Below are 14450 nucleotides of genomic sequence, written 5' to 3'. Positions count from 1 at the left end.
AAAACTGCTCTATATGTGTGATAAGAATTGTAATGCATTCTGCTGTTGTGTATTTAAAAAATATAATCAAATAAAAAAAATACAATATGTGCTCCACCAAAAAAATACAATAAAAAACAAGATCAGCAACAAAAACTTGGACTAATCCTGACACAGTGGTGCATGCCTATAATCCCAGCAAATTGTGAGTCTGGGGGAGACAGGTCACAACTTCAAGGCCAGCCTCAGCAATTTAGCAAGGCCCTGTCTCAAATTTAAAAATAAAAGAATGGAATGTAGCTCTGTGCTAAAGTGCCCTTAGGTTCAATCCCAAGTATCACCCCTACCACCACCAAAAAAAAAGTTAAGGGATAGAAAAATCTGGGTAGAAAATGGTAGAGTAGCTTCCTTATGTATCCCCCATTACTGACACAGGTGCATCTGCTTCAGGAAGACACCAGAAAGCTCTGGGTACTTGCCTCCTCTTTCTTCCTCCTCTTTCTTCCTCCCCACGATACACCCCAGCACCATTTAATAGATTGTCAGTAACTGCTTCTGCAAAGAGTTGCCTGGGGCTCACATATGTCAGAATGCCCTGCTTTCAGACACATCTTATTGGTATATGTATAGGATTCCAATGAAGCCATTTTAGGATACATGACTTCTGGAGGTTATAAGCCAAGATTAAGAAATATAAGTGACAGGGAACATAAATCATATTGAGATTCAGAAGAGGATTTTCATGTTATAAGGTTTAATTAAGTTTATAAAAATCAGCAGTACTTTTAAGCCTCTGGGGGGGGAAACTTTGTAATTAAGTTATTTTCTTTCTAGTTTCCAACATAAATTCCTCAGGACCATGTCTTCTATTGAAGTTGATATAGGATTATATTACACTTTGCCAAGCCCAAAGGCCAGGGGCTAGGTGTCATCATGGTAGCAGGTAAATTAATTACAAAGGAATGTTTAAAAACATATTATTTTCCTGTAATACTTTGTATAGTTGTAATATCAGGTAAACTGGCTTCAAAGAATGTATCAGGAAATGTTTACTTTTTATTCTTTATTATTTGTTTTCCTGAAATAATAGAGGAGGATATACTAAGTAACTCACCAGTGACATAATTTTGACCTTGGCAGCAATTGACTCTTAACAATAATCACAGGAGCATGGAAGGGACCTTCCCCAGCTTAGGAGATCTCAATGTTCTTCTACATCTTCATTCCTAATTCAGAAAAACTGAGTAATATTGTGTGGTTTTGAAGAACTAAACTGTGGGGACTAGTCATGCAGACTTAAATAGGTAACACACTTGATGATAAATGTGATATAGTGTCCTGCAATTTAGTACTGGAAGAGAAAAAAGAAAAGACTTAAGTAAGCTGGAAAATGTAGAAAAGTCTAGTTCAGTTAATAGTTTTGTAACTGTCAATTTTTTAATTTTAATCTAGAGGTATATATAATGTTAATATAGGAATCTAAAGAATGCACAGCAATCTCCTTAATATCTTTGCAAGTTTTGATAAATATGAACTTATTTCAAAATTAAATTTTATTTAAAATATATCATTTTTTTGTAAAACCAAAGCAAACAAAATCATAAGCATGAACCTTGGAATCAGAAGATTAATGCTTATGTAGGGAGAGAGTATCAAAGCATTTCAAACCTGGGTGTACCTGCTTTGGGAAGGCATCAAGCCTTGGGGATTCTCTCTCCTTCCCTATTATATTATGCTCCATTATTACCCAGTCACCAGTTTAAGAGTCATTTATTACTTCAAAGTCACTTTTGCCTTATATATCCTAGAAACCCCAATTTCCAGATAGTATTTGCAGAATCCCTCTCAGATCTTTTGGAAGATGTGTCTCCTGGACAATAGAAGCCAAGATTAAGAAAAGTCAGAGGCAGGGAATATAATTTTTTAGAGGGAGGGGGAGAGAGAGAGAGAATTTTTAATATTTACTTTTTAGTTTTCAGCGGACACAACATCTTTGTTTGTATGTGGTACTGAGGATCGAACCCAGGCCGCATGCATGCCAGGCGAGCGCACTACCGCTTGAGCCACATCCCCAGCCCTAAAGAGGCAGGGAATATAAATCATGACTGCATTCAACAAAATGTTTCCATAGTACATAGTTTCCCTTCTCAGAAAGTTTTGAAAATTACAACTTTATCTTCAAGCCTTTTAAAACACCTGTGACAAGTTCTTTCCATTCTCCAGACTTCATCAAGAATTATTTAGAATAACATTGTGTTGAAACTAATATTATTTAATTATATTACACATTACCAAGCCCCAGTGCCACAAATTGGTATGGAAATGTTAGGAGATGAGCAGGGTACAAAAAGCAAACAGAACTTTTATATACAAGGAGATTTCTCCTCTTTATATTTAGTCTGACCCAGAGATAGCCATTCAAACTCCAGGAATTTGAAAGGAGCAGGCAAGTGATAAATAGTTTGTAGAGGTAAAGTAAAGCTTGGTACAAAAATCCAAAGAATCATCAGGTGAAAACACATACCCAAACCTCCTTCCAGTGATCAAGAGGTAGACACAGACTGATTGAACTGTGCTTATGTGCTGGATAAACAAAGACTCCCACAGCAGGGAAGACTGCCCACTCACCCCTATGCATAGCTACAGCTCTCTGATGGGCAGCACCAGGGCTGCGTGTATAGGAGCCACTTCTACAAACACAGCAGAGCTCTGAGACTGCACACTGCACTCCATGGGTATCCACAAATATAGAACTCTTAAAAGTTCATAATAACAGAATGTATTCATATTCACAACTTCAGTGAGAAAGCTGGCTTCTATGGAATGGATACCTGGAGTCAGAAACACAGCTAATCTAGCTGGGAGTGGTGGCACATGCCTGTAATCCCAGAGGCTTGGGGTGCTTGAGATGGGAGGATTGCAAGTTCAAAGCCAACCTCAGCAACTTGGGCACTAAGCAACTCGGTGAGACCCTGTCTCTAAATAAAATACAATATAGGGCTAGGGATGTGGCTCAGTGGTTGAGTGCCTCTGAGTTCAATTCCCAATACCAAAAAGAAACACAGATAATCCGGACCACATTTTTCACCTATGAAATCAGAAAATGGATATTTAGGTTCTATTATTTTAGGTGTTCGTACTTTAAGAAATCTTTTCACTCTTCTCACCTCAGGCTCACTCCTTGAGAAACAATAGAGTCATTTAATTTCAACAAACTAACACATGAACAGTTATTCAGTTCAAGTAATGTCAGAGTTTTTTACACTGGCTAATGACATGGGTTATTTTTCGTTGTTGTTTTTGTTGTTTTGGTATGGGGATTGAACTCGAGGGCACTCGACCACTGAGCCAAATCCTCAGCCCTATTTTGTATTTTATTTAGAGTCAGGGTCTCACTGATTTGTTTAGCACCTTGATTTGCTGAGGTTGGCTTTGACTTCGGGATCCTTCTGCTTCAGCTTCCAAAGCCTCTGGGATTAGAGGCATGTGCCACTACACTCAGTGCTAATGACATTTTTAGTCAACTTTTCAATACATACACTGGTATCACTCGTGATGTATTCAGTAAATGTTATCTGCAAGAAAACCACCCACCAAAAAATAAGTCACAAAGGAGGCATATTTACATGTGGACAAGAATTGACTCATCTCAAAATGTCACTAAGGATAAGTGAATTCTGAATGTTCAGGGTTAAGAGATGGCAGGTGACAGATACAAATCTGTACTAACATGATGATGTGGGTACAGAGGACACAGTGCTGAGCCTGAAGCCCCCAATATCATAATTTACCACAACCTACTAAACCACAGGTTTAGGAAACCTAAACCTACTAAACAAGATTTATAGAGGCTTGCCTGGTGACCAGAATTCTCAGAAAATGCCATTGAAAATATATCAAAGTCACACCATATCATGGGGTAGGAACTCTTCAGCCTATATTCAGACTATTTTCAACCAGAAAAGAAATTTCAGATCAAAAAAAAATAAGCAATTTGGGCTGGGGATGTGGCTCAAGCGGTAGCACTCTTGCCTGGCATGCGCGTGGCACTGGGTTCGATCCTCAGCACCACATACAAATAAAGATGTTGTGTCTGCCGAAAACTAAAAAATATTTTAAAAATTTCTCTCTCTCTCTCTCTCTCTTTAAAAAAAAATAAGCAATTTTTCTCTCTCTCTTTAAAAAAAATAAGCAATTGAAGAGTTGGATATATAATGCAGCTCACAGATAGCATTGTTCAGATTTTTGATAGTAGAGAGTCTCAAGATACTAATTTCTTAAAGTCTTTAAAAGTTACTGCTTGTTTTAGTCAGTTTTGAGTCACCATGACCAAAAGAGCCAATAAGAAAAATCTTAGACAAAGTTTTATTTTGACTCATGGTTTCAGAGGTTCGGTAGATGGTCAGATGACTCCATGTCTTTGGGCCCAAGGTGAGACAGCAACATCATGATGGAACGGCATGGCACAAGGAAGCAGCTAAGGAAATGCCAAGCAGGAAGTAGAGCTTTGTTCACCAGGGATCATATATAAACCCCAAAGTCACACCCTCAGTGACCCCTTCCTCCAGGTACATCCTACGTGTCTACAGTTACCACACAGTTAATCCTTATTAGTGGATTGATCCAATGATTAGGTTAAAACTCTCATAACCTGTTCACTTCACATCTGAATGTTTTTCAGTCTCACACATGAGCTTTTGGGGAATACCTGACATCTAAATATTAACACTACTCCAGCACAAACTCTGAAGTAATTCTATTTATTTATCTATCTATCTTCTCAATCCATTTTTGGGACTATAGTTTATAAAGTGATCTCTTTACATATGTTGTATGTTTAGTATTTCTAATTTGTTCTTATCCATTGTACCCTGTGGACAGTGACCATAAATTGTTGGTCTATCCTGATAGTACTACAAGGGACTCGGTCCTGGATGTTTAATGATATACCTTTAATGAATACTGGTCCCACAGAGAGAATATGTACCTCTGAGAACTGTGACTGAGAAAGAAGTTAGGATTAGGTGTGTTGGTCAGGTGAGACAGAGGAAGCAACTAAAAAAATCGCATGAAATGTATTAGAGTATCCAGAGAGAAGGCAGTGAAACCTCAGTGCCAATGGCAATAAAGGAGCCTTACTGGCTTAAAATGCACAAACATTGGAGGCAGGGGAAAAATACAGGATGAAGGATCAGTGGGTTGTAGCTTTCACTGGAGTCTTGCATTTTATCTAAGCAGGTTAGTCGAGGAAACATGTAGTTGGTGGATTTCAGCATTAAAAACATTTACTATGTGTGTATGCGTGTGTGTATGCAGGTGTGTGTATGCAGGTGTGTATGTATGTATGCATATGTGTATATGTGTGTATGTGTGTGCGTGTGTGTAGGTGTGAATGTGTACATGTGCATGTGTGTATGTGTGTATGTGTGTATGTGTGCACATGTGTACATGTGCATGTACATGTGTATGTACATATGTACGTGCATGTGTATGTATACATATATGTGTGTATGTGTGTATGTACATTTGTGTGTTTGTACATTTGTGTGAGTGCATGTTTATGCTTGTTTGTGTATATATGTGTATGTGTGTGTGGGTATATGTATATTTGTGTGTATGTGTGTGCATGTTTGTATGTATGTATGTATATGTATATATATATATATATATATATATATATATATATATATATATATATATATATATTTGTGTGTATGTGAGTCTATGTGTTTGCATGTTTGTGTATATAGTGTATGTGTTTGTATATGTGTATCTATGTGTTATGTATATATATATGTGTTTGTGTATATGTATGGTGTGTATGTGTATATGTATATATGTATCTATGTGTGTATATGCATATGTATGTGTGTATATGCATTGTGCGTCTATGCATGTGTATGCGTGTATGAATGTAGGTGTATGGTGTGTATGTGTGTGTATGCCTGTGTATGCCTATGTATGTGTATGTGTGCATATGTGTATTCATATATGTGTATGTGTGTGCATATGTGGATATGTATGTGTGCATGTTTGTGCATGTGTGTATGTGTGCATATACATATATTTGTGTGTATGTGTATATGCATGTGCATGTATACATGTGTATGTATGTGTGTAGGTGTATATGTGTGTGTAGGTGTATGTGTGTGTATGTGTGCATATGTGTGCATGTGTGTGTATGTGTGCGTATGTGTATATTTGTATTTGTGTATGAATATATGTATGTGTTTGTGTTTACATGTTTGTGTGTATATATATACTGTGTATGTGTATGTATGTGTTTATATGTGTGTAGGTGTGTATGCATGTGTGTATATGTAATTATGTGTATATGTGTGTATGTATGTGTATATGTGTATATATGAGTATGTGTGTATATGTATGTGTATATGTGTGTAAGTGTGTATATGTATGTGTATAGGTATATGTGTATATGTATGTATGTGTATGTGTGTATGTATATGTATGTGTGCATGCATGTGTGTGTATGTGTATGTATGTGGGTATGTGTATGTATGTGTGTATGTGCGTATGTGCGCATGTGTTTGTATATGTGTGTGTGTGTGTGTGGGTATGTGTGGGTATGTGGGTATGTGCATGTGTATGTGTATATGTGTGTATAAGTGCATGTGTATGTGCGTATGTGTATATATGTATATGTATGTGTTTATGTGTGTATGTGTGTATATGTATGTGTATGTGTATATTTATGTGTGTATATGGGTGTATGTGTATATTTGCGTGTATATGTTTATATGTATATGTGTGTATGTGTGTGTATGTGTATATTTATGTATGTGTATGTTTGTATGTGTGTATGTGTATATGTATGTGTGTGCATGTGTGTGTGCATGTATGTGGATGTGCACATATGTGTGTATGTATGTGTGCATGTGTGTGGATATGTGTATGTGTGTGGATTTGTGTGTATTTCTGTATGTATTTCTGTGTATGTATGTGTATGTGTGTAGGTGTGTGTCTGTATATGTGTATGCATTTTTGTATGCATGTGTGTATATATATGTGTATGTTGGTGTGTGTGTATGCCTGTGTGTGTCTCTGTGTATGTTTTCATGTGTTTGTGAATGTGTATATGTGCATATATATGTATGTGTGTACATGTGTGGATGTGTACATGTATATGTGTACATGTATATGTGTATGTTAGTATGTGTGTACGTGTATGTTTGTGTGTATACTTGTGTGTACATGTGCATGTGTGTTCATGTGTATACTTGTGTATGTACGTGTGTGGTTATGTGTGTATATATGTGTATGTGTGTATATGTGTGTATACGTGCATGTATATATGTGTGTGGTTGTACGTGTGTGCGTGTATGTGTGTGTATGCATATGTGTGTGTTTGTGTGCGTGTGCATGTGCGTGTGCGTGCATGTGTGTATATATGTGTGCATGTGTGTATATGTGTCCATATATGCTTGTGCATGTATGTGTATGTATGTGCACGTGTATGTGCATATATGTGAGTGTGTACATGTGCGTGTGTGTAGGTGTGTATATATGTGTGTATGTGTGTGTGTACATGTGTGTATGTATGTATATGTGTGTATATATGTGTGTAAATAATTCCATGGATTAAACTGTAAAGTGATCACCAAACAATATTTATATAGTCCACCTAGTGATATGCAATGGGGCAAGTCCAGTCCTGTATAATTAGAGTTATAAACTTATTATTTAAGAATCTTTAAAACAATATTTTAAAAAAGAACACTTAAGACTCAGTTTTTCTAAGTAATGAAAAGCCTAATTTAAAAAGTAACTATATTGATAAAACTTTTTTTTTTTTTTTTTTTTGCTTTCTAGGCCACTTCTTGAAACTTTTACTAACAGCAGATTTATGTTGTTTAAATCTTTTTAGTTGTAGGTAGACATAATACCTTAACTGATTTGTTTATATGGTGCTGAGAATTGAACCCAGTGCCTCACACATGCTAGGCAAGTGCTCTACCACTGAGTCACAACCACAGCTCCACAGATTAATATTTTAAGGAAATTTTATTGCTTTAAACATAAATTAGATTATAGCTTTACATCATTATATTTGTGATAGGTTTTGCTAAGAATCTATCAGTAATATTTAAAAAATTATAGCCAACTTGATAACAAATTTTCTTTCATAGATTTCATCCTTTACCACCCATTACCTGCTCAGACCCTGTTCATCTTTCTTAAAAGTTCAGTTTTGCCCCATCTTTCTTTCAATTCTGAAATGTCATTCTATTTTAGAGAAAAAAATTTACCATATAAAATCCTTTCTCATCCAAAGGGGAAAAAACCTCTATTCTTTTTAATCTTATTCACAAAAAATATATCATAATTTTTTTAGTATCCTTCCCTTGCTGGTACCTTTCTATATTGTTTCATTTCTTAAATTTAGGTCTTTAAAACCTGTTCACATCATGTATAACCACAAGACTGGGAGCCAAATTAGAATAAGATATACTCCATGTTTATATAAATATGTCAAAATATAGTCTACTGTCATGTATATCTAAAAAGTACAAATTTTTAAAAATTATATTTTTGAGTGAAATGATATCTTTTGAATTTACTCATCTTTTATTTAATGAAACAAACACTTGAAGTTACATGAAAATTTTACTTACAAGCATATATTTGTTTTTTCTACTTCATTTAAAATGTTTTATTAAGCCTACATTACTTAGGAACTGTGATATTAGATGAGCATAGTCATTATTTTGAGTTATTCCCTTATTAAAGAAAAGTACTAATAGTCAAATTACAGTACATGATACATAAGAGAAACACTACATTGTACTTTTTCGTGCACATTTGTTCTTGGGTAAAATTTATATACTTATCTAAACATCTAACAGATAAAGATAACCATCAAATTTAGCAAAAATGTAGGCTAACAATTCTGAAGACATTTTTTTTTATTTTACCAACAAACTTCTGATACAGAGTATTATAAACTTATTGATTTATAAAAAGACAGTTGAATGTGAAATATATTTATGACAAAATGATTCAAGATCTGGTCTTCTGTTCATAAGGCTGAATTCTTTTAAGAGTTTTATTTGCATTCTTATAAAAGCTAAGACCCAAATTTTTCAGGTAAAGCATTTTCCAGTGCAGCTGCAGCTTGGTTCATAAAAGGCCTCTTTTATACCTTATTTTCTTTTTCTCAGTCTTATGTTAGTTTAGAAGTTAACTCTTTGGTGTTAAGACTAGCTGAAATAACAAATTTCTAAGCAATCTTGAATAAAAATATCTTGTATTAGCAAGGGTTTTCTAGAGGAACATAACCATAACCAACATGATATATATATATATATATTTTATATTATGTGTGTGTGTGTATATATATATATATATATATATATATATATCATACATACATACATACATACATATACATACATACATACATACATATACATATATGGAATGATTTATTAGATTGGCTTACTTGATCAGAATCTGAATAATTTGACGATGGCTGTCTTGTCTGCAGACTGGAGAGCTGGTGGAACCAATAAGGGCTCAGTCTAAGAACTTGGAGCCTCAGAACAAGAGGGACCAATGAGAGACCTAGGGAAACAGAAAGCCTGGAAACTCCCTGGAGAGTTGTTGGTCAAAGTCCACTTTGGAAGAGTGAAGGAGCTGGAGTCCAGTGTCCTCAGGCAATAGTGGCAGCAATTGAAGCACACACTCAAAAATATTTTAAAATATACATTACAGAATTTGTGTTGCAAATGTCAGAAAAGTATCATTCAAATTGCCTTCTATTCTGGGGAAGGAATCAGTGAAGTTTTAGTTATATTCAGGATACTTATATCATGGTAGGTGAAATCAAGACCTTGTTTTGCTTATTTGGAGATTAGGTATGATTCAAAGAGAGATGTTTGGTGTCAAGTTGACAAGGGGTGGACTTTGGGATGATTACTCTGTATTGTCAACTTGATTGAATTAAGAGATGCTTAGCTTTAAGAGACTTCTGGGTGTGTCATATCACACCAGAGATAATTGGCATGTGGGATAGCCAACTGAGGGAGATGGGGCCATGCAAGTAAGCAGTACAACCTAATAGAATGAGGGCCTGACAAGTTGGAAGAAGGAGGAAACTAAGACAGATGCAAGCTTGATTCTTGACTGGCTACTTCAGTTGACACTGCCATTACCAGAGGACATCAGACTCCAACTCATTCACTATTCTGAAGTGAACTCTGACCAGCAATTTTCCAGGAAGTTTTGAAGTCTGTAGTCCCACAGTGGGGCTACGTTATTTCTTTTTTTTTTTTTTTTTTTTGTGACTCCAGCTTCCAGGACAGAGAACACCTGCTGGTTTCTCCAGCTCTCTAGTCTGCAGATGATCACTGTGGGACTATCCAGCTTCTGATCATGTAAGCCAATCTAATATATTCCCTTTATACAATATGTATACTTTACATGTGTGTATATATGTATGTATTCATACACATATATATGTATATATACGTGTGTATACAAGTGTGTGTTTGTACAAGTGTGTGTACATATGTGTGTATACATATATACAAATACATCCGTACTGTGGCTCTGTTGCTATACAGAACCCTGAAACAGAATTGGTATCAAGAATGGAGTTTTTGCTTGGTGTGGTGGTGCACACCTGTAACCCCAGTGGCTTGGGAGGCTGAGGCAGGGAGGATTGTGAGTTCAAAGCCAGCCTCAACAAAAGCGAGGTACTAAGCAACTCAGCGAGACCCTGTCTCCAAATAAAATACAAAATAGGGCTGAGGGTGTGGCTCAGTGGTCAAGTGCCCCTGAGTTCAATCCCTGGTACCCCCTCCAAAGCAGGTAGTGGTGTTTTTCCTGTGTATATATCTCACTATATGGTTCACAATTCCTTGAAGATGGTTTGCAGCAGGAGTTTGAAAGAGTTTGGAGATTCAGGGTGGAAAAATCAGAATTTTGTAAGCAGAGATTAATGCCAATTTTGGTGGGAGTTCAGAAGACCAAAATGCCCATAGGAATGTGGACAAAGACTGTGTTCATAATATTTCAGATGAGAATGAGAACTCTATTAAAAATTGAACTGGAGGTCATTTGTATTATATTCTTACAAAGAACTTATCTATATTTTGTTCATGTCCTGAGACTTTCAGTGAGGCTGAGTTTAAATGTGATGGGATAATTAATCTGGCAAAGGAAATTTTAAGGTATGATGGCATGTAAGTGCTGGCATGGATGTTGCTGGCAGCTTTTAGTTAGGATAACTGTGATAATTAGGAGCAGAAATCAGAGTAGAAACATTTTAGCTGGAAAAGTGGGAGTAAAACTGGAGCTGAGGACAGCGTGGTATTTGAAGATATTACTGTCACTAAAGAGAGGCTAGGTATGTTGAAGAGAGAAGATAGGAAAGATGACTTGAGGGCATCTGAAGGATCAGTAAGACCAGGGTACCTGGGGAGGTATTTCTCCAGAATTATTTCACTATACACAGCCATGCAGGCACTTACAGGCCATGCATCTGTGGTCCAAGAGAGCCCAGCTAGTGCTCGAGCTGATAGCAGAGTTTGGCATCTTCCAAATTGTGCTGATTCTGTAGGAATGCAGGGTGCTGGAGTTAGGGGTTCACAGAATCTTTCACTGAGATTTCAAATATTTCACTTCTAGAATGGGGATGTTTACACCGTGCCATTGTACATTGTAAGCATGTAATTTGATTTTTTAATTTTTCAGGGGCTCACAGCTAAGTTTTGCTCAAGTCCAAGATAAGAATTTGGACTTGAACTGTTGAGCAATGCTGAATCTGTTAAGAGTATGCAGATGCCTGTAGATATCCTGAATGCATTTTTTGTTTTGTGAGATGAGCATTAGCTTCTAGGAGCCAGGGGCAGAATATCATTGAACCTGTCAATGTCCCTCCAAGTTTCATGCTTGGAAATGTTATCCCCATAGTAGTAATGTTCAAAGGTGGTTTAAATGATTGGATTATGGGACCTGTATCCTTATCAGTCGATTAATCCATGTGATGTATTAATAGTTTGAATGAACTACTAGGTGGTAACTGTAGACTGACGTGTGACAATAAAGTAGGTCACAAGGAATTGTTATGGGGGATTATATTTTGTCCCTGGCTCTTTGTGCTCTCTCTGTTTCCCAGCTTCCATGTGCTGAGCAGCTTTCTCCACCATGGAATGAACCTCTGAAAGCCTGAGCCCAAATTAAACATTTCCTCCCCTAATTTGTTTTTGGTAGGTATTTTGGTCACAGCAACAGAAAGCTGACACACCTTCATGTAAGAGAAGCAAAAGTGTCAACAGATTCAAAATATGCAGAGAAAATAATGTAGAGAACCATATATATATATATATATATATATATATATATATATATATTTTTTTTTTTTTTTTTTTACATATTAACCCTATAATTTCAGTTTAAGTATTATCTTCCTGGATGTGGTGGCATACACCTGTAATCCCAGTGACTCAGGAAGCAGAGGTAGGAGGATTGTAAGTTCAAAGCCAACCTCAACAACTTATCAAGTTCCTAAGCAGCTTAGTGAGACACTACTTCCGAATTTAAAAGGGGGGCAGGGATTGCTGTAGGAATATAGTGTTGTAAAAGCTATATATGCTAAACGCAAGGCCAACATCACTCTAAGTAGAGAAAACTTGTAACCATTCCCTCTGAAAACTGGAACAAGATAGGGATGTCCTATTTCACAACTCCTATTCAACATAGTCCTTGAAACCCTAGCCAGAACAATTAGACAAAAGAAGGATATTATATGAATAGGAAGAGCTCAAACAATCCTTATTTGCTGATGACATGATTCTATATTAGAAAGCTTCTATAACTCAGATTCAGCAAAGTAGCAGGGTATAAAATCAACACCAACAAATCAATTGCATTCCTACACACCAATGGCATGTCAGCTGAAAGACAAATCAGGAAAACTATCCCCTTTACAATAGCCTCAAAAAAAAAAAAAAAAAAAAAAACACGTGGGAATTGATCTGACAAAAGAGGTAAAAGACCTCTATGATGAAAACTACAGAACACTAATGAAATAAATTGAAGACCTCAGAAAATGGAAAGATCTCCCCATGTTCTCGGATAGAAAGAATTAATATTGTCAAAATAGCCATATTATCAAAAGTTCTATACAGATTTAATGCAAATTCTATTAAAATCCAAATAACATTCTTCACAAAAATAGAAAAGCTATATGAAATGTATTTGGAAAAATAAGAGGCCCAGAATAGCCGCAGAAATCCTTAGTGAGAAAAGTGATGGAGGCATCACAATACCGATCTTAAATTATATTACAGAGCTATAGTAACAAAAATGGCATGGTATTGTCACAAAAAACAAACATGAACACCAACGGAAAGAAGACATGGAGACAAACCCACATAAATACAGTTACCTCATACTACACAAAGTGCCATAAACATACATTAAAGAAAAGAGGCTCTCATTTTCCTATATTCCTAAAGCAGATTGGTCTATAATTTTCTTTCTTGTAATATCTGTGTCTAGTTGTTGTATTGGGATAAACTCTGGCTTCATTTTATGAATCAGGAAGTGCTGTATTTTCTGTGTTTTTGTTGATGTTTAAAAGAGTTTGTGATGGATTGGTGTTAGTTCTTAATGATTCAAATCATTTTCAAGTAAAATAATCTGTGTATATTAACAGTTTGGAAAAGATCTTTCCCCAGATGAACCCAAACTGCAAACTTCAGCCTTGGACATCATTTGCATCTTCATTTCTGACACAGGGAAACAGTGAGTCATATGTGTGTGCATTGGGGGTACTATACTGTGGTAATTTGTTCTTACAGCAACAAATAATTCATAAAACTAGCATTAAGTACAATGTGGCACCTGGGATGCATCCTGGGTGAGGAAAAATAACTTTAGTGGAAAATATGGTAAACTTAAATAGTATAGTTGTATCACTGTCTATATCTCAATTTGCATAAGTTTACTAGAGTTATGTAAGATGTTAACAATTCCTGAAGCTCAAGACGGTGTGAAACTCTCTTTACAACAAATACAAATCCCTGTAAAACTAAAAAATATTTCAAAATAAGATTTTAAAAAGTGATAATTTGGTGACAGAAACAAAAATAGCTAAAGCAAAGAAAAAATCTTGGGCTCAGGGAATAACGGGGCATGGTGGAAAACAACAAAGCACTTTCCTTTGTTTTCCATCTTTCCAAACCCAGGTCCACCTATTTAGGAAGACACCATTAAGCTCTGTGGATTCTCCTTCTTTTTCTTCTTTCTCCAGATTCTTTTGCGTATCAATAAACATTTCTTCAAAGTGCTTGTGCTGGTTATATATATCAAACACACCTATTTTTAGATACCATCAGGCAGTGTATCTGCAGGATTCCACTGTAATGTTTTACCAATTTCTGAACATTTGAAGCCAAGATTGAGAAATGTCATTAACAGGGGATATAAATGATACTTCTGCCTTT

Source organism: Marmota flaviventris, chromosome 2, assembly GCF_047511675.1.
Source record: "Marmota flaviventris isolate mMarFla1 chromosome 2, mMarFla1.hap1, whole genome shotgun sequence".
NCBI classification, from domain to species: domain Eukaryota; kingdom Metazoa; phylum Chordata; class Mammalia; order Rodentia; family Sciuridae; genus Marmota; species Marmota flaviventris.
Note: the sequence above shows the minus strand (reverse complement) of the source record.